This window comes from Taudactylus pleione, unplaced genomic scaffold, assembly GCF_031769625.1.
Source record: "Taudactylus pleione unplaced genomic scaffold, aTauple2 ptg000128l, whole genome shotgun sequence".
In the NCBI taxonomy this organism is placed as follows: domain Eukaryota; kingdom Metazoa; phylum Chordata; class Amphibia; order Anura; family Myobatrachidae; genus Taudactylus; species Taudactylus pleione.
This window is the reverse complement of record NW_028284530.1, coordinates 5,299,277-5,320,386: the sequence shown is the minus strand read 5'-3', so window position 1 is coordinate 5,320,386 and position 21,110 is coordinate 5,299,277. Positions and strand designations below refer to the sequence as shown.

Below are 21,110 nucleotides of genomic sequence, written 5' to 3'. Positions count from 1 at the left end.
GGAGTGATTTTGGCTCTATCAGAGCCAAAATCACTCCCACTGACATCACTAGTGATGTCAGTGGGGCCGGCTTGGGACGGTAGGCATTCCCATGGGAACTCCTCCGTCTGGCAGGCACGCCCCCGGCACGCCCACCAAAGGGGGGCGTGCTGTCAATCAACATCGACAGCACGTCCCCTTTGGTGCGAGACCCGGAGCGATGGAGAGCCCGTCGCTCGCCGGGTCTCGCGCATGCGCATGACGGAGCTCCTTCCGTCGTGCGCATGCGCAGTGGGGGAACATCGACCCGCTTGTGAGCGCACTGCCGCTCACGAGCGGGTCTGAATGACCCCCAATGTGAGTTACATTCCCAGGAGTATCGTAGGAGTCTTTCACATTTGTGGAAGACTTATCCGGAGAATCTGACACTGCACATATGCATAGTTTCAGATTCTGGAGCCAGAAGCTGCGGGAGGGGGATCGTGAGATCTCTCTCCTGTGAGAATGTCTCTATAGGCAAAAAATGGTTCACACCATCTAAGGATGGCATAAACCAAAGAGACCAAACTCTGAAAAGTGAAGCTCGATAAAACCAGCTTGATAAATAGGCCCCATAGTATAGTACATATCAACTATATATATATATATCAGTCAGACACTATAATACTGCATCACCTATTTTAGACATTAAAGTAGCATAAAATCTGCAATAAAAATTATTTATTTTTCACTTGAGCCATATTTTTATATATGTAAAATTATTTACCTTTCCAGATTACAACGATTTCTGGTTTTCATCTCCAGGAAGCTCTTGGCTCCTGAGCTACATGTAGGTCCCATAAACTGTCTCCTTTCTCACAGAGAAAGAACATTTTAAATAGCCACTGTATCTGATGTTGTCCCCTGGCCAAAAGCCTCCATGTTACTCTTCCTGCTGTAAGTCCATTTAAGTTCCAGTTCAAGGACACCGGAGTAACTAGCAGGGTCTCCCAATGAAAATAACTCAGAACAAAATATCCAGCTGTGTGGGAAATAGAGGATAATATAAGGCTGTAAATATGTGCAAGTTGTTCACATTTCTTCAAATAAAAGAAGAAACTGTAACACTCAGGGGTGGTGGAGGCAGGAGGACGTGTCACTGTGTGATACAGCAGTCAATTAGCAATAGGCTTTGATCAGCCATGTTCAAAACACACTACAGAAAGTACATTGGTAGTCCATACATTTGGGCAGCACAGAAGGTGTAATGGTTAGCATTACTGCCTCACAGCACGGAGGTTGTGGGTTCGCTTCACCACTACGGCCCTACCTGTGTGGAGTTTGTATGTTCTCCCTGTGCTTGCCTGGGTTTCCTTCGGGTGCTTCGGTTTCCTCCCACACTCCAAAAATATACTGGTAGGTTAATTGGCCCCCAACGAAAATTAACCCTAATGTGTATGTGTGTGTGCATGTGATAGGGAATATAGGTTGTAAGCTCCACTGGGGCAGGGACTGATGTGAGTGGGCAAATATTCTCTGTAAAGCGCTGCGGAATATGTGTGCGCTATATAAATAACTGGTAATAAATAATAATAAATGCCAATATAAGGTGTTACTACTATAGATTTATACAATTATAAATTAATAGAACTTTATGTAAAATATATTGCATGTACATTTAATGGATTTGTAATACATGCCATATCTATCTATCTATCTATCTATCTATCTATCTATCTATCTATCTATCTATCTATCTATCTGTCTGTCTATTAACGTCACTATCTGGTTTGTTTCGTTATTTGTGAGTGCTGATGTTAGAATTATCCTAGTGACCTGATAGTTTCTTGACATAGAGGAAGTTCGCCATCTCCCACTGGGAGAATTACGTGGAAGCTGGATACTAAAATAAGAATAGTGAGGGAAAGGTTACATCCAAATAAACTGTACACATCGAACTTCTCATGAAGCTGGAAAACTGTATAAAAACATGTTATTGAGCGGGAGTCGCAGCAGGGAGCTTTAGTCAGGGACAACTTACTGTCTATGTACATATTGAACAACTGAGCGGAGCAAACAGAGATATTTTGCATAAAATGTGTAACGGCCTCTTGGGAAACATCGCTGTCAATCATCAGTCAGTTGCCCAGCTCCCTGAGAACAGCTGAGTGACAGCTCTGGTTCCCAGATTATCTGCAGCATTCTGATGTATCTGCCTGGACACTGTTATAGTTCATCTTCCTATTCTTGCTGATCTCATAATATACCTCTTACTACTTAGCCTGTCCTTGTATACATGACACCTTATTTTTATTGTCTTTATTTTCCGCAGCACACAGTGGGCTGTACCAGTGTTTTTGTAGGCTGAACCAATATTTACCCTGTCATTTCACTATGAGCGAGTGACACCACTGAGGCATGAGGCACAGTTGCATGTGTTCCATTATCAGTGATGCCAAAAGTCCCTAGTGATATGATAGGCTAAACAAATATTGAGTCAAACCAGAAAATGGGGTGTGGTATGTTATGCCGACAGTTGTTACGTCAACATGCATCAAGTCAACATGAGTGATCATGTTAACATTCATCATGTCTACACGGGAGACACGTCGACATGATAGAATGTCGACATAACATCCCTGATGGCCCAGCGGTCATGTACCTGGTCCTGGCGGGAGCGGCGGCTTCTGGGTCCCAGCAGTCATGTGACGTGCAGTTCTGGCACAGACGTCTGATGGAGCACAATTCTGGTGAGTATTTTCCGCTTAATTCCTACCCCTAACTCTCCCTTAGTTCCTAACCCTAGGGACGTCGACATGTTGTCTGTCGACATGGTAACTGTCGACCATGCTTTCAGTGTAGAAATGGATGAATTGTTTCATATTGGTAACTGTTGTGATGGTCTTTTGGGGAGAAACACAATGGTAGATCAGATTTGAGCAAATTCAGTCATGTCGTTCTGTAAAATTCTATACAAGAGGATTCTTATTTACTGATGTGATCATGCCTAAAGTGCCAATATTCATTGATAATATACATTTCTAATAAAAGAACATACTGGTATTTCAGGTACTGCCTCTGCAGTGTGATGTAAGCACCCCCATGGCTCAGCCAATAGGAGCTCTTATGAAGACATTCACCAGTTTGTAAATGTTTTCTGCCATTATTTCATACATTAATTAGTTATCTAGTTATTATATAGTATTATCTGAGACAATGGGCAAACCTCATACAAATTATCTTGTTTTCTGGATGTTTTATATTTAGGAGATCAAGTAAGTATTCAGTCTAGCAAAATGCTATTCAATTTGACATGATTCTCACAGCATATTTGCAAAAATTGTATATTTTCAACAAATTCTTAAATGTTTTAGATTTTTGTTACCCATTATTAAGGTTAATATTGCTGCTAGCCAACATAGGGAGGAATTCAAATCCATGCGGTAAATTACGCCTCCCGCGTTCACCAGATAGCCTTGTTAACGGATGTTAAACACGTGCGTTAACACAGGTCATCGGGCGTTTAACTCACAGGATCCGTGATAAGTTCTCGGACCTGTGAGTTAACGGGCAGTTATCACCAGATCTCAGGAGACCCGAAAACCGGTGTTCAGTTTACAGGGGCTAATTGAATCTCATTTATACTATGGTTCCATAAACAATCCTCTACACCTGAACTACTAGAGACCGAGCAGTTATCTCCTGCAGAACTGGGACATATGTATTTAACTATATCCAGCCAATTATTATTATTGACATTATTGTGTAATATAAACTATAAAGTATTTACCCTCTTTTAGGTGGATTTAACTAGGGTCATAGCACCATCTTAATTCCTAGCATTGTGTCCTCCATGTACCACCAATTTTAAATTTTGTGTTGATAGAACAACCTGTAACCAATTACATCATCAGAATGTTTACAGCAACACTGAGTGTTTCAGGAAAATATTGTGCTGACCCTGTGGGAGAGAGTGACCTGCACTGTACACTTTTCTGATCAGGTTAGTGGAAGGGTCGCAATGTTGATGTGAAGTAGCTTTTAAACTGTTGCAGGAATATTCTAGGTTCAAATGCCCCTCTATATATATAAAAAAAAATATAGTCAGATTATTATATATTTTTTAAAGAACTATGGGGCTGATTGAGAGTTGTAGGAAAACCCTATGGTTTAATTACAACTCCGATGTTTTGCAATCGCACTGCCCTCTAACCCAGCGCATGTTTAACATGCTGCGAACGTTTGGGTGCGAGGAAGGGGCGGCGACATTCAGCGTCCAAGAATACAGGGGCATGTCGGCACTTGGTAGCAGCTTCACTGGCTCCGGCAGCGTGAAATGCACGGCCATCCTGATAAACCTGCGGGTTACTCAGGTGCCTGCAGACGCAGCATCAGATCAGAGAAGCCGGCAGTGGGTGTCTTATTACTTAAGACGCTTCCTGTGGCTTTTCTTATTGTAACATAGCCACTGTTAGAGGGAGGGTTAGGGTTCGGCACTCAGGTGAGAGTTAGGGTTAGGCTGCAGTGGGAAAGGGTTAAATTTAGGCTGCAGGGGAGAGGGTTAGGTTTAGGGGTAGGGTCAGAGTTAGCCTGCTTACCGGTGTCGGCATTGTAACCCAGTCAGGATGCCGACGTCAGGATTCTGAGCGCTGGCATCCCGTACCCAACCCTGCTTAACAAGTATACAGTATTTAACTCCATGTGATTCTTATACAGTACATAAATGCTGCTTGAACTGTAGGTGATCATTTCAGGCAGCATTACATCCTTTACTGTATTTAAGAAGAATTTAAATTTGCTCCCTAAGTGCTAATTTGAAGACCATTGCAGCATTTATTTAGCAGCTCCCGTATTTATTTTGCTATAGTGTATATATAATCTATGTAACAGACTTTTCGTGAGCCCTGAGTTAGGGCTACAAGGCCCTGATTACTTGCATCTGTTGCACAAACCTTGCACAGAACTTCAGAGCTGACCTGTTATCGCAAGCTACAAATAACCCACACTCTTTTCAGTCAAACATGTGAACTTTGGACAGTGATCAATAAACCAATAAATAGCCACTTGCTGAATGCGTGTTACATGAAATGCAGCACCGCTCAGCTTCAGATACCGAGTCAGAAAATGTGTATTTTTTTTTACATGTTTTTTTTTAGAAATGCTGCTTGAATACTAAGTACCATATACAAGAATAAAGGCTAAAATTAGGGATTGACAAATGTTTCAGTATCTGTCCCTACATTAAAAAAGTTTGGTGGTACTTGTTACTTATACAGGTGTCAGAGGCGTCAACGGGTGTGGTGACACCCGGTGCGGCACTCATCTTCCCCTTGCACGCACCGTCACAGTTCAGGTTTTAAGAATATCCATGCTTGAGCATAGATGGTTAAATCAAATTACCTGAGGTGCTAATTAAATCACCTGTGCTCAAGTATGGATATCCTTAAAACCTGGACTGTAATGGCAGAGTTTGGGAAACTCTGGTCTGGGTAAAGTGCCTACAGAATCACCTGGAAAGCAGCATTACTCTTGAGTGCCAACCACAAATGGAGCCCTTATAATTAACAAGTACCAGTAGATTTAAAGAGTCCTTGGAATGTTGGTTCTGGACAACACATGACATGACTAGGTTCAAATGCTCAAGAGCAAAGAGTCTCTGGAAATGATTCTAAAATGTAAATTTTTATCTTTGAACTATTACATGTACAGTTGTTATATATTTTGGCTGCGGCGAGAGGTTAATTTACAAATGCCAGTGTTGACATTGTTTTGCGTCCCCTGCACGTATGGGCATGCAAGTCCTTACAAATGTGTTATTTATAATAAGGGGGTTTTGTTAAATATGTACGTGTGTCTGCAAATTAATGCACATCCTGTATATGCTCTGGGAACCCTACCAAGTAAAGATTTGCTACATCACTGGGCGAGGTGCCAAATAACTAAATTACAATAAGTATATTAAAGACACGGATTCATTATGTGAACAGTACGAATATATATTTAGAATCTGCACAGAATGCAAATACATCACTGTTGCTGACAAAAGCAAAATAATTTTAAACCACAATAAGAAACTGGTTCAACAGCTGTAAGGTTTTAAGACCCAGCAAAAAAGATTGCAACAAAGTATTAGAGACACAATAAGTAAGCAATTGTAGGCTATACAGGCTCACACTTCAGATGTAATACTATAGTTACTACCAATCATGAAAAAATGACATAACATACAGTACATTTGCCGTAACTTCACAAATGGCAAATCTCTTCACAGCGTGCAAGTAAAAAAAATACATATAAACAGCATTGCATTTTTGGATGTGTTTGTTGCATTTAGATCCATTAACAAATACATTTTATTAAACATGTCTGGCAAAACGTGGAAACATATACTTAAATGGTTCTTAACATTCATTGCACCGCCATTGAGATGAATGATAATATCAGATGCACTATAATGACATTAATAAAATACACTGTTTTGTAACAAACATTAGTCACATATAAAACACAAATATGTGCGGTCTCATTTGATTTTTATTTTACATCCATTTACATGTGCTTAATGTGTGGAGAATTGAAGTTAAATGCAGAATTTAACACTAGTGTGCAGTGTATGTAATTCTATAGTATACCTGTAATCAGAGCTTTTTTTCTGGAAAAACAGGTTCAAGAACTGTGGGTGGAGCTATAGAAAAACAATTATATATATATTATATATACATATACATAGTACTTAGAAAAGAAGGCACTCAAAATAGACTTAAAATAAAAATTATCTTATGGAAAATACATTTTGACCCAGGACATTACGTCATAGTTAATGAGAGGTTCAGGAACTGAGTTGCTGATGAAAAATAGCACTGCCTGTAATGCAGTTTGTGTAGGTTGCTTTATAGTATATGTCATGCAGTTTGTGTAGTTACTTTTATAGTATCTCTATCATGCAGTTTGTGTATGTAGCTCTATGCTATCCCTAGCATGCAGTTTGTGTATGTAGCTTTATAGTACACCTGCCATACAGTTAGTGTATGTAGCTTTATATTATCTCTATCATGCAGTTTGTGTATGTAGCTTTATATTATCCCTATTATGCAGTTTGTGTAGTTACCTTTATAGTATCCTTGTCATACAGTTTGTGTATGTAGCTTTATATTATCCCTATCATGCAGTTTGTGTATGTAGCGTTATATTATCCCTATCATGCAGTTTGTGTATGTAGCTTTCTATTCCTATCATGCAGTTTGTGTATGTAGGTTTATATTATCCCTATCATGCAGTTTGTGTATGTAGCTTTATATTATCCCTATCATGCAGTTTGTGTACAGTATGTAGCTCTATACTATCCTAGCATGCAGTTTTTGTATGTAGCTTTATAGTACATCTGCCATACAGTTTGTGTTTGTAGCTTTATAGTATCCCTATCATGCAGTTTTTGTATGTGGCTTTATATTATCCCTATCATGCAGTTTGTGTATGTAGCTTTATATTATCCCTATCATGCAGTTTGTATATGTAGCTTTATATTATCCCTATCATGCAGTTTGTGTATGTAGCTTTATATTATCCCTATCATGCAGTTTGTATATGTAGCTTTATATTATCCCTATCATGCAGTTTGTATATGTAGCTTTATATTATCCCTTTCATGCAGTTTGTGTATGTAGCTTTATATTATCCCTATCATGCAGTTTGTGTATGTAGCTTTATATTATCCCTATCATGCAGTTTGTGTATGTAGCTCTATACTATCCCTTGCATGCAGTTTTTGTATGTACAGTCAGGTGCATAAATATTGGGACATTGACAGAATTTTCAGATTTTGGCCTCTATTCACCACCACAATGGCTTTGAAATGAAACAAAAAAGATGTGCTTTAACTGCAGACTTTCAGATTTAATTTGAGGGTAATTACATCCAAATCAGGTGAATGGTGTAGGAATTACAACGGTTTCTATATGTGCCTCCAATTTTTTAAGAGGCCAAAAGTAATGGGACAAACTAAACAATCCTAAATCTAACTTTCACTTTTTAATACTTTGTTGCAAATCCTTTGCAGGCAATTACAGCCTGAAGTCTGGAACGCATAGACATCACCAGACGCTGGGTTTCATCCCTGGTGATGCTCTGCCAGGCCTCTACTGCAAATGTCTTCAGTTCCTTCTTGTTCTTGGGGCATTTTCCCTTCAGTTTTGTCTTCATCAAGTGAAATGCATGCTCAATCAGATTCAGGTCAGGGGATTGACTTGGCCATTGCATAACATTCCACTTTTTAGCCTTAAAAAACTCTTTGGTTGCTTTTGCAGTATGCTTCGGGTCATTGTCCATCTGCACTGTGAAGCGCCGTCCAGTGAGTTCTGAAGCATTTGACTGAATATGAGCATATAATATTGCCCAAAACACTTCAGAATTAATTCTGCTGCTTTTGTCAGCAGTCACATCATCAATAAATACAAGGGAACCAGTTCCATTGGCAGCCATACATGCCCACGCCATGACACTACCACCACCATGCTTCACTGATGAGGTGGTATGTTTTGGATCATGAGCAGTTCCTTTCCTTCTCCATACTCTTCTCTTCCCATCACTCTGGTACAAGTTGATCTTTGTCTCATCTGTCCATAGGATGTTGTTCCAGAACTGTAATGGCTTTTTTAGATGTTGTTTGGCAAACTCTAATCTGGTCTTCCTGTTTTTGTGGCTCACCAATGGTTTACATCTTGTGGTGAACCCTCTATATTCACTCTTGTGAAGTCTTCTCTTGATTGTTGACTTTGACACATATACACCTACCTCCTGGAGAGTGTTCTTGATTTGGCCAACTGTTGTGAAGGGGTTTTTCTTCACCAGGGAAATAATTCTTCTGTCATCCACCACAGTTGTTTTCCGGGTCTTTTGGTGTTGCTGAGCTCTCCGGTGCATTCTTTCTTTTTAAGAATGATCCAAACAGTTGATTTGGCCACACCTAATGTTTTTGCTATCTCTCTGATGGGTTTGTTTTGATTTTTCAGCCTAATGATGGCTTGTTTCACTAATAGTGACAGCTCTTTGGATCTCATATTGAGAGTCGACAGCAACTGTTTCCAAATGCAAATGTCACACCTAGCTTCAACTCCAGACCTTTTACCTGCTTAATTGATAATGAAATAATGAGGGAATAGCCCACACCTGTCCATGAAATAGCTTTTGAGTTGATAGTCCCATTACTTTTGGCCCCTTAAAAAGTGGGAGGCACATATAGAAACCGTTGTAATTCCTACACCGTTCACCTGATTTGGATGTAATTACCCTCAAATTAAATCTGAAAGTCTGCAGTTAAAGCACATCTTGTTTGTTTCATTTCAAAGCCATTGTGGTGGTGAATAGAAGCCAAAATATGAAAATTCTGTCAATGTCCCAATATTTATGCACCTGACTGAACCTTTATAGTACACCTGCCATACAGTTTGTGTTTGTAGCTTTATAGTTTCCCAATCATGCAGTTTTTGCATGTAGCTTTATATTATCCCTATTATGCAGTTTGTGTATGTAGCTCTATACTATCCCTATTATGCAGTTTGAGTATGTAGCTTTATAGTATCCCTATCATGCAGTTAGTGTATGTAGCTTTATAGTACACCTGTCATGCAGTTTGCATATGTAGCTTTACAGTATCCCTATCATGCAGTTAGTTTAAGTAGCTTTATAGTATCCCTATCATGCAGTTAGTGTATGTAGCTTTATACTATCCCTATCATGCAATTAGTGTATGTAGCTTTCTAGTATCCCTATCATGCAGTTAGTGCATGTAGCTTTATAGTACACCTGTCATGCAGTTTGCGTATGTAGCTTTATAGTATCTCTATCATGCAGTTTGTGTATGTGGCTTTATAGTATCCCAGTTATGCTGTTCAGGGGCCGTAACTAGGGTAGTGCGACCTGTGCCAGGGCAGGGGGCACTGTTTGGGCCTGTCAATTTTCCTATTATCATTCTCACTTGTAGCTTCCTCTTATTTTAACCACAGCATCTCCTGGCCTCCCCTATCTCTTCCCTGGTCCTTCCCCATGACTCCTTGGCCCTTTTTTCAGGTGTGTTATCTCCCTATTTAAAAAATATGGGGGGCGCCAATGCTCTTTCTGGCACAGGGCACCTAAAAGTCTAGTTACGGCTCTGATACCATTTGTGTATGTAGCTTTATAGTATCTCTAGCATGCAGTTTGTGTATGTAGTTCTATACTATCCCTATCATGCAGTTTGTGTGTGTAGCTCTATACTATTCCTATCATGTGGTTTGTGTATGTAGCTCTATACTATCCCTATCATGTAGTTAGTGTATGTAGTTTTATAGTATCCCTAACATGCAGTTTGTGTATGTAGCTCTATACTATCCTTGTCATGCAGTTTGTGTATGTAGCTTTATAGTATCCCTGTCATGTAGTTTTATAGTATCCCTGTCATGCAGTTTGTATATGTAGCTCTATACTATCCCCAGCATGTAGTTTGTATTTGTAGCTTTATAGTACATCTGCCATGCAGTTTGTGTATGTAGCTTTACAGTATCCCTATCATGCAGTTAGTGTATGTAGCTTTATAGTATGCCTGTCATGCAGTTTGCATATGTAGCTTTATAGTATCTCTATCATGCAGTTTGTGTATGTGGATTTATATTATCTCTATCATGCAGTTTGTGTATGTAGCCTTATAGTATGCATGTCATGCAGTTTGCGTATGTAGCTTTTTAGTATCTCTATCATACAGTTTGTGTATGTAGCTTTATAGTATCTCAGTTATGCTGTTTGTGTATGTGGCTTTATAGTATCGCTATCATGCACTTTGTGTACGTAGCTTTATACTATCCCTATCATGCAGTTTGTGTATGTAGCTCTATACTATCCCTATCATGCAGTTTGTGTATGTAGCTCTATACTATCCCTATCATGCAGTTTGTGTATGTAGCTCTATACTGTCCCTATCATGCAGTTTGTGTATGTAGCTCTATAATATCCCTATCATGCAGTTTGTGTATGTAGCTCTATACTATCCCTATCATGCAGTTTGTGTATGTAGCTCTATACTATCCCTATCATGCAGTTTGTGTATGTAGCTCTATACTGTCCCTATCATGCAGTTTGTGTATGTAGCTCTATACTGTCCCTATCATACAGTATGTAGCTTTATAGTATCTCTATCATGCAGTTAGTATATGTAGCTTTATTAGTATCTCTATCATGCAGCTTGTGTATGTAGCTTTATAGTATCCCTATCATGCAGTTTGTGTATGTAGCTCTATACTGTCCCTATCATACAGTTTGTGTATATAGCTCTATACTGTCCCTATCATACAGTATGTAGCTTTATAGTATCTCTATCATGCAGTTAGTGTATGTAGCTTTATTAGTATCTCTATCATGCAGTTTATGTATGTATTTATAGTATCCCTGTCATGCAGTTTGTATATGTAGCTCTATACTATCCCTATCATGCAGTTTGTGTATGTAGCTATATAGTATCTCTATCATGCAGTTAGTGTATGTAACTGTATAGTATCTCTATCATGCAGCTTGTGTATGTAGCTTTATAGTACACCTGTCATGCAGTTTATGTATGTAGCTTTATAGTATCCCTGTCATGCAGTTTGTATATGTAGCTCTATACTATCCCTATCATGAAGTTTGTGCGTGCCATTTGTGTGTGTGTAGCTCTATACTATCCCTATCATGTAATTTGTTGTGTGTAGCTCTATACTATCCCTATCATGTAATTTGTTGTATGTAGCTCTATACTTTCCCTATCATACAGTTTGTGTGTGTGTAGCTCTTTAGTGCACATGTCATGCAGTTTGAAAACTATAACTTTAATTCTACACTCTCAGTGAAGAGCAAATTGTAATGTCCTGTCTGCATATGTGCTGTACAGTACTATTAATGTTTATGAGTATTTGTATTGCCCATAAGACGGCTGACTTCATGCAGTGATGTAAACTAGGTGCATATAGACACAGGTGCATATAAACCAATATATACAGCAGTAACACGCACAGTAAATATACTTAGTGTGCTGTCTGTGTAGACATCTTAACTCTCTGCTTTCCTATGAAGACAAATAACTCTTGGTTGGTCAGCCTCCTTTTTAAAGTTATGTCATAAAGATAACACTAAAGTCACCTGGCTAGAAAAAAAAAAAAAAGACATATTAATTACCTAACTCAGAACCTACCCTAAGCGTTATCCGTATACCTACCAAGCGCAGACCCTAAGCCATGTCTTAACTCTATCCGTAACTCAAGTTATACATCTATCCCAAGTCCTAATAAACCCTTACGATGCATAATCTATAAAGTGGTTAGTTGTGATAAATTTGTATGTAACCCCCTCATGTTCTACAAATGGATATGGGGTAAACTAATATGATCTTTGCCCAGCCTTGACCAATTCTATAGAGTGTAAACTTGCGAGCAGGGCGTTCCTACCTATATATCTGTCTGTTATTACTCGTTTTTGTTCTATTAATGCTTACAATTGTAAAGCGCAACGGAATATGCTGCACTATATTAGAAACTGTTAATAAATAAATAAATAAACTCATCTTATACAGTGCTGCTATATGAGTGGTAGGGAAAAAGAGTGGTGTTCTGATAGGGAATGGGATGGGGAGTAAGGGGGGGGAGGGGGTGTTTCAGTTGAATGGATTCCACTTTAGTCTGGAATTACTATCAGGCTATAGCTGCCATCTTACCATTTCTAGCCCTCATGCTGACTCCAGCCTGGAAAGTGTAGATTGTACATTTTCTAAATTAGCTGTTTACATATTTATTCATCCTTGTCACTGGTTACTTTGGCATGATATACAGTGCATACGGAAAGTATTCACAGCGCTTAATTTTTTCCACATTTTGTTATGTTACTGCCTTATTCCAAAAATGAATAAATTCAATTTTGTCCTCAAAATTCTACACACAATACTCCATAATGACAATGTGTAAAAAGTTTTTTTGAGATTTTTGCACATTTAATAGAAAAAACAACACTAAGAAATCACATGTACATAAGTATTCACAGCCTTTGCATTGAAGCTCATGTGCATCCTGTTTCCACTGATCATCCTTGAGATGTTCCTACAGCTTAATTGGAGTCCACCTGTGGTAAATTCAGTTGATTGGACATGATTTTGAAAGACATATACCTGTCTATATAAGGTCCCACACTTGACAGTGCATGTCAGAGCACAAACCAAGCATGAAGTCAAAGGAATTGTCTGTAGACCTCAGAGACAGGGTTTTCTCGAGGCACAAATCTGGGGAAGTGTACAGAAAAATATCTGCTGCTTTGAAGGTCCCAATGAGCACAGTGGCCTCCATCATTCGTAAATAGAAGAAGTTCGGAACCACCAGGACTCTTCCTAGAGTTGGTCGGCTGTCTTAAACGAGCGATCGGGGGAGAAGGGCCCTAGTCAGGGATCTGACTAAGAACCCAATGGTCACTCGTCAGAGCTACAGCATTCCTCTGTGGAGAGAGAAGAACCTTCCAGAAGGACAACCATCTCTGCAGCAATCCACCAATCAGGCCTGTATATTAGAGTGGTCAAACGGAAGCCACTCCTTAGTAAAACGCAGATGGCAGCCCACCTGGAGTTTGCCAAAATGCACCTGAAGGCCTATCTGGTCTGATGAAACAAGGATTGAACTCTTTGGCGTGAATGCCAGGCGTTATGTTTGGAGCAAACCAGGCACCGCTCATCACCAGGCCAATACCATCCCTACAGTGAAGCATGGTGGTGGTAGCATCATGCTCTTGGGATGTTTTTCAGCTGCAGGAACTGGGAGACTAGTCAGGATAGAGGGAAAGAAGAATGCAGCAATGTACAGAGACATCCTGGATGAAAACCTGCTCCAGAGCGCTCTTGACCTCAGACTGGGGCTACGGTTCAGCTTTCAGCAGGACAATGACCCTTAGCACACAGCCAAGATGTAAAAGGAGTGGCTTCAGGACAACTCTGTGAATGTTATTGAGTGGCCCAGCCAGAGCCCAGACTTGAATCCAACTGAACATCTCTGGAGAATCTGAAAATGGCTGTGGCATCATATTCAAAAAGACTTGAGGCTGTAATTGCTGCCAAAGGTGCATCAACAAAGTATTGAGCAAAGGTTGTGAATACTTATGCACGTGTGATTTCTTTGTTTTGTTTTTTCTAAATTTGCAAAAATCTCTAAAAATACTTTTTACACATTGTCATTATGGGGTATTATGCGTAGCATTTTGAGGACAAAAATGAATTTATTTCATTTTGGAATAAGGCTGTAAGATAACAAAATGTGGCAAAAGTGAAGCAATGTGAATACTTTCCGGATGCACTGTATGCTTAAATAATGGATCCTCTGTCTTAAAAGCAGACTGGTACCTTACTATCAATTGTGCTATTTTAATGTGCAGTCACTGGTATGGTTGGAACTGCAATGTGTCTTGACACTATTCCTTTGTTACATTACAGTAATTAAATATAGTAATGTTTTCATTTAATTAATAGTAATACTCCCTCTTCTGTGGCTGCTCCTCTCACCCTGTCAGTCGCTCCTGTACTGTGATTGCAGGAAGGAGCACAGGATCCTAGTGTCACTGTCCACTCCTGCAATCAGTTACTGTAGAGCGGAGGAGGAGGGTGGGAATGGTTTGTTGGGGGCCAGGATGTGGGGTGAGAACTTATACTTTTCAGCTTGTTTCCTTACACACAATAACCTAGATTAGAACTATAAATACATACAATGTACAAATAGTTTCTAAATGTGTATATATATATATATACACTGTATATTCACAAAATCTCTGAAATTTGTAGCTGCCCTTACAAGGTTAAGGTCAATAGTTTGTTTCAGGTATTCATTAGTCCCACACTTCCTGTCGGGCTGCACTTTTGTCTGTTGTACTATGCATTAGATGTCATATTAACCACAAAAGGAAGGCAATGTAATGAAGGAGGTGGTCTCTTTGCCAAGTAATAAGTAGTATTTAGTTACATTACCAAACACAGCTACAGTATGTAACAATAGAGCTGAATCCCAAGAGTGTAGCTGCAGATGAACTTAGGGTATACTTGTTCTGGGTTTTTAAGATCTCTGGAGAGTAGGAAACTCTCCTGCATCCGACTTCCTCTGCAGTGGATGGGATGCGTGACCCCGTCTACTGCTGCAAAAATGCTGTGTACTGGATACTGAGGCATCATAGGTGGGGCCATGGTGACAATGATTTACAGCAACCACCCCCTGTGCAGTTGCTCCTGTGACCTTCTCCTGGATCTCTCACAGTAGGAATGGCCATCGCAAGATTCCCATCAAAAATGGCATTGTTGCGCCATCGGAACATGCCTTCCAGTGACATGTAGCCATCGCAAGGTACTTTAACCATTCAATGACTTAACCATTGGTGGTTATTTGGTGCATGTGAGATTCTCGGCATCTGCAGCTGAATTGACGTAAAGCACCATCGGATGAGCATCGGAAACAAGCATGCAATGGTAGCAACCATTGAAATCCCGGCATCAAATGGAAAAACCATTTCCATCTGATCGGGACCACCAATGGTTGCCAACCATCAGTTCTGAAGGACATCTGTGGGCGTCCCACAGATTCAGCAACCTTGACCTAGGATGAAGAACACACGCTGTACTAATTAAACTGAATTAAAGGTGTTTGGCATTGACACAACACATGGGCAAAAGTATTAAGAAAATCAAGCGTATACATCTATGCAAGCTTCATAGCCAAAATCTGGACAGGTTGGGATGTATGAGACGATAATACTGGTACATAAAGTATCTTTTTACAGTACTGTCAAAAGTAGCAAGCCTTACTTTTGGAAGGGAGAAAAGCCAAAGAGATAGTGCTCCATGGTGTCAGAGGACGTTTGAAAGAAAGGGCCAATGACAGGCTTGTGGTTCTCTGACTCAAACACACTCCTTATATCTCCTGGCTGGAACGGTAAAAGGTACAGGAGGTCCAAGGTAAAAAAAAAAAAGAATCAGCTAAATGGAGCAGCTCCAGGGGGAAGACACCTTAGTAAAATATTGCAGCTTTTAATTGTAATCTGTGTCCTATTCTTGTCATAGGGCCTGATTCAGTAAGGATCGCTATTGTGATTACGCACGCAGTTGGATGATTGTTGCGTAGTGCGCATGCATATGTACCGCAATGCACGTGCGCGAAGGCTCCACTGCGATCGCAGAGACTACACAGAGTGATTGACAGGAAGTGAGTGTTTGGGGGTGGTGACGGGAGGCTGGTCGGCGAAACGCAGGCGTGCCAGTGCGTTTGAACTCCGTTACATGGGCGTGCATAAATTAGCCACTGCGATGGCATACGCAGCTTGAGCTGTCACTGTGTGTAATGAAGTTAGCAATGTCTGAGTAAGGTCAGCGCTGCTGTATTTCTGCGTGAGGGACCGATGGTATTCTATGTTACCGATGTTTGTGAAGGATTGCAAAGTATTACGGATGTGAGATAGGGGTAGTGGGAGGCAGTGGGCGCCTCTATGCTGGCAGTGTGACATTAGCATATTTTCGCAGCAGACCTGCGTGCGATTATGTAGCTGCGATCGCAAGAGCGATCCTTACTGAATCAGGCCCATAGTTCCAATTCCAGACCACAGTGACCACTATAGTCTAGTCAGTGATCTCAGAAAACTTTGTGATGTTAGAAAAGGGCAATGTTTGTATTTTTTTTATAGAATTGAATTATTTCATGTTTCATCAAGTTAGATTTCATGTGCCCTACAATCTGTTTAGCAGGTACAGACTACTGAAAGGCACATAAGCTGGGTACACACTAGACGATTTTTTTAAATGATTTACCGATTTCTGACAGATAACGACAAATCGAACAGTGTGTCCGCACTATGGCCCTGATTCAGAGCCGGACGCTCTTTCAGAGCGCTCGCTCTGAATCAGGGCGTTTTTTTGTTGTTGTTTTTTTATGGACCCGGCCTCCTGGCCTCTTGTTAAGCTGTGGGTGACCACCCACAGCTTTTGCGAGCGGCCAGGTGATGGTCGCGATGGTGGTAGGCCTTGTGGTAGGGTCTCGTTCCCGCAAGTCCCAGTGAGCTTCCTGCTCTAAATAGAGCAGGAAGCTCAACTACTGACATCAGGAACGACTCCGTTTGTGTAGCCACCACCCCTGCCCGTCTCCAAAACGGGACGAGCTGTCAATCACAGTCGACAGCCGCCCCGTTTCGGTGTCAGACCCGTAGCAACGGAGCGCCCGTCGCTGGCTGGGTCTCGCGCATGTGCAGGGGGCAAACATCGACCCGCTTGCGAGCGGGTCTGAATCAGCCCCTATGCGCATTCCAGCAGGATCGTCCATCGCATCTTCAGATCTGCCGTACGTGTTGCTCAATCTGAAGATATGACTGGCAACCCCATGCATTAGGATGTGGCGGGGAAACGTATAACATACCGTGCGGTCGTTCACCAAATCGTGTGGCGTGTACAGACATGATATGTTGTTCTGTCGCATCTGCCACCGGCTTGGCACACAGGTCGTCTAGCTTAACAGTTATACAAAAGAAAACTCCAACTAATGTATGGGATCTTTAACATCCAAATGCGTCGGTTGACAGTGTAATGCTTCAACTTGGCTTTTTAATTATACATTTTTAGATAAGAAGCCCCTTCCTGTGACGGCATTTACAGTATTTGTTTTTAATAGGGCAAAGGTCATCAATAATCATAACTGGATCATTAAATCTCACAAGCGCCTGGATTACTCAGACGAATGAATCCTGGTTCTAGTCACACTGCTTGTTATGACAGATACCAGTGGTCAGATGGTCTAAAATTAGATTTGTTGGATTTCCAAGGAGGACAGAGGTTGAGATGGAGACAGCTCGTTATCAGCTAATTGTGTCATTAATGTTCAGTAATGGTGTCTGAATAAATACTAAAATATTCCACTTTTGTTCAGAAATAAAATGAAGTGAATGTCAGTTTGAGTGAGTCATCCCATTATGGCGCAAGTTGTTTCTTCTCAAGAATTGTTGAAATATTCCTTATAACATTCTGAATCCTACGTCAGAATTCCCAGAGTGCTCTTATGGCAAGTGGAAGCGTTAAATAGATATCTATGTAATTCAGTTTAATTTGGGGCAGAATTCCGACATATGATGGATAGACAAAAATATATGACAAAAAAAAAGTTGCATTGTGAATTACATTTTTTCAAAATTCACAATTGTTTAAAATGTATGAATGATCTTACCTCTGAACCTTCGAATATTTGTAGGCCATCGACCCGCGCAAGAGACTAGTAATAGAGAGGCGATTCTCCGAAAACAGCAGTTTTCAGAGAACTTACTGCATTTTTAGATTTGATACATCTCATCCTCAAGCTATTTAAAAATATATATATTTATATATTACTGGTAGGAGTTAAGTCCTGTCGCCGGTGTATCAAGCATTGGAAAGAGATAAACTGGAGAAGTTGCCCAAAGCAACTAGTGAGCTTCTAACTGTCATTTATCTGGCACAGTCTTTTGGAATGGCAGCTAGAAACTGATTGGTTGCTTTGGGCATCTCTCTCCAATGCTTGATACATCTCTTCCAAAATATTTGAAGATATTGGTAAATGTATTATTCAGGACTGGTCTTTTGTCATAATTAATGTGTGTGATACCTACTGCCAGTGCCACCTCACCACACTGTTCCAGAGAGAAACACAGATGATCTCTATTGGACAGTGGAGACTGTTGAGCGGATAGATGGAAACTCCTGTTACAATTTTCCAACCAAGAGTGACAATACTGTTTTTGGTCTATATTGCTTTTATGTCAAGCGATAAGTTCAAGGGAATTCTCTCCTAACCAGTCTTTCTCTCTACCCAACTAGCCTTTGACTTAGAAAGCCTAAACCAAAAGCAGTCTCAGGTAGAGTCATAGGGCAAAATTTACTAAATCCCGGCGGTTTGGTGGTGGTTTCACGGCGGGTTCTAAACCCTGGGGGTTTGACGGCAGTTTCTAAATGACTGCCCTGTTCTATTCTATTCTAAAATATGTTTTGATGGCGGTTTTGTAGTGGTTTTGGCCTTTGTAAATCTGCAGATAGCAAAACCGCTGCCAAACCGCCGGGGTTTAGATCCCGCCGCTTAGTAAATTTTGCCCATAATGTCTGCAAAACAGAACCAACTAGTTGCATCGCATTGCGACTTATACACATTTTTTGCAAAAATGGGACGCCAGATACTAGCAGAGTCTCAGGGGACCTGGCGCGCTGAGAGGGGCTTTTCAGCACGACTGCAGCAAAGATGTATAAGGACACATCTGTATATAATATAATGTTTTCCCCAGTGTGCTAAATCCTGTTGTATCTTATTGAGTAAAGGTGGGTAATATGCTCTATGTAATTGATCATAATATTTAGTTGCATTGATGCCATGTTACTTTATTGAAGGCTTTTTCTATAGATCCATACAGCAAGCAACAGTATGTATTTATCATTTCAGTGTATTGCAGTGCAGTCTGTATTTTCCATATGTACTGTAGTTAAATGCTTGTATTTGTGCTTTATAATTCATGTCAGATTTTATCCTAGTCTTTGACTGTGTTGCATCATTGCTGTGAGCAATTGTGAGCAAGGCCCTGATGTTTGGTTCTAACTCGTATGATAAGTGTGTAATCCGCTGTGACATTCTGTTTAAGTGGCTTCTACACATGGAGATCACAATGGAACATTCAGACTTCTGTAAGATGTATCAAGTACAACCAGTCCATATCTGCACATAATTGCCATCATTGCTGTCATTGTTTATTTTTCCAGGCGGTTGGCGTCCGCAATTGTGCCACGGCAGACCAAGATGTGAGGCAGGAAGGCAGCTTTTGCAGCAGTGCATGATTGGCATATTAGGAGGTTTCTTTGCAGACTGATGTGTCCCATCCATGCAGGACAGATGTGCACAAGGTCTGCATATACCTTTCAATTAGCAGTGAGGTCGGGCAAATGTGGGATGCAGTCTCAACATTTACTATATGTACAGATCAGGCCTTTGAAGTAAAATAGGTAATTCTGTGTGGAAATCTAAATGCTGTCACAGCGCTAAATCGAGTACAACTGCGCTGAATGAAACATGGAGCTTTGCAATGCTCTGCTGTTTTCGAATGCAATTGATCCACATTGTCTGCTAATCTAATGTATAAAATGAGATGTAAACATCTTATTGGTTTATATGAGTTACAGTGCACTTGCACTTCTGCACCTGTATTAGTGAATGGCCCTTACCTGTGCTAGCCTACACAAGAACAAAATGCCTTGAATCATGCTAATGACATATACATGCCTCACAACTCAATCAGCATAGGAGGAAGGAGCACAGGAGCTGTAGAACTGTTTAGAAAGGTGTGCCACTTTCTGCTTCATAAGGGGATGAGTGGGTGTTGGCAACTGTAAGTAAATTTACTCACAGTCATTGTTTCAAAATTAATGGAAAACTCCATCATACCTGTAATTAATATTTGCCCAATTAAAGTTGCAATAACGCAGCTTTTTACTGCCTCCCGGGAGTTCCAGGGCCATTGTTGTCTGGGCTATGTGGATAGGCAGCACAGATGGTGTAGTGCTTAGCGTTACTGCCTCACAGCACTGAGGTCGTGGGTTCGATTCCCACCACGGCCCTAACTGTGTGGAGTTTGTATATTCTCCCTGTGCTTGCGTGGGTTTCCTGCGGGTACATTGGTTTCCTCCCACACGCCAAATATATACTGGTAGGTTAATTGGCTTCAAACATAAAAATTATCCCTAGTGTGTGCATGTGATAGGGAACATAGGCCCTGATTCAGACCCACTCGCGAGCGGCTGTCCACTCGCAAGTGGGTCGATGTTCTGCACTGAGCATGCGCACGATGGAGGGAGCTCCGTCGTGCGCATGCGCCAGACGCGACGAGCGAAGGACTTTCCTTCGCTCGTTGTGTCTGATCAAAGGGGGCGTGCTGTCGATGTTGATTGACAGCACGCCCCCTTTGGTGGGCGTGCCGGGGGCGTGCCTCCCTGACGGGGGCATTCCTAAGGGAACGTGGGAGTGATTTTGGCTCTGATAGAGCCAAAATCACTCCGGGCCTTGCGGTTGAAAACCTCAACCGCAGGCTCCGGCTCGCAGTTTCGATGGTCGCGATGGTCAAGACCATCGCGGCCATCAGACTGCATG

At 40.9% G+C, this 21,110-nt stretch overlaps 1 protein-coding gene across 2 annotated transcripts in view; it reads left to right on the top strand.

The window, feature by feature from the left end:
• PPARG (peroxisome proliferator activated receptor gamma) overlaps nt 1-21,110 on the top strand; it is a 96,886-nt gene that overhangs the window by 32,181 nt on the left and 43,595 nt on the right. The window contains exon 1 of one of the 2 annotated variants that reach the window (XM_088472766.1): nt 5,518-5,633. The exons of the other annotated variant lie outside the window; for it this stretch is intronic. The gene's annotated coding sequence lies outside the window, so the exon portion shown is untranslated. Of the gene's footprint in view, nt 1-5,517; nt 5,634-21,110 lie in introns of those variants that run through there. 2 annotated transcript variants of the gene reach the window in all.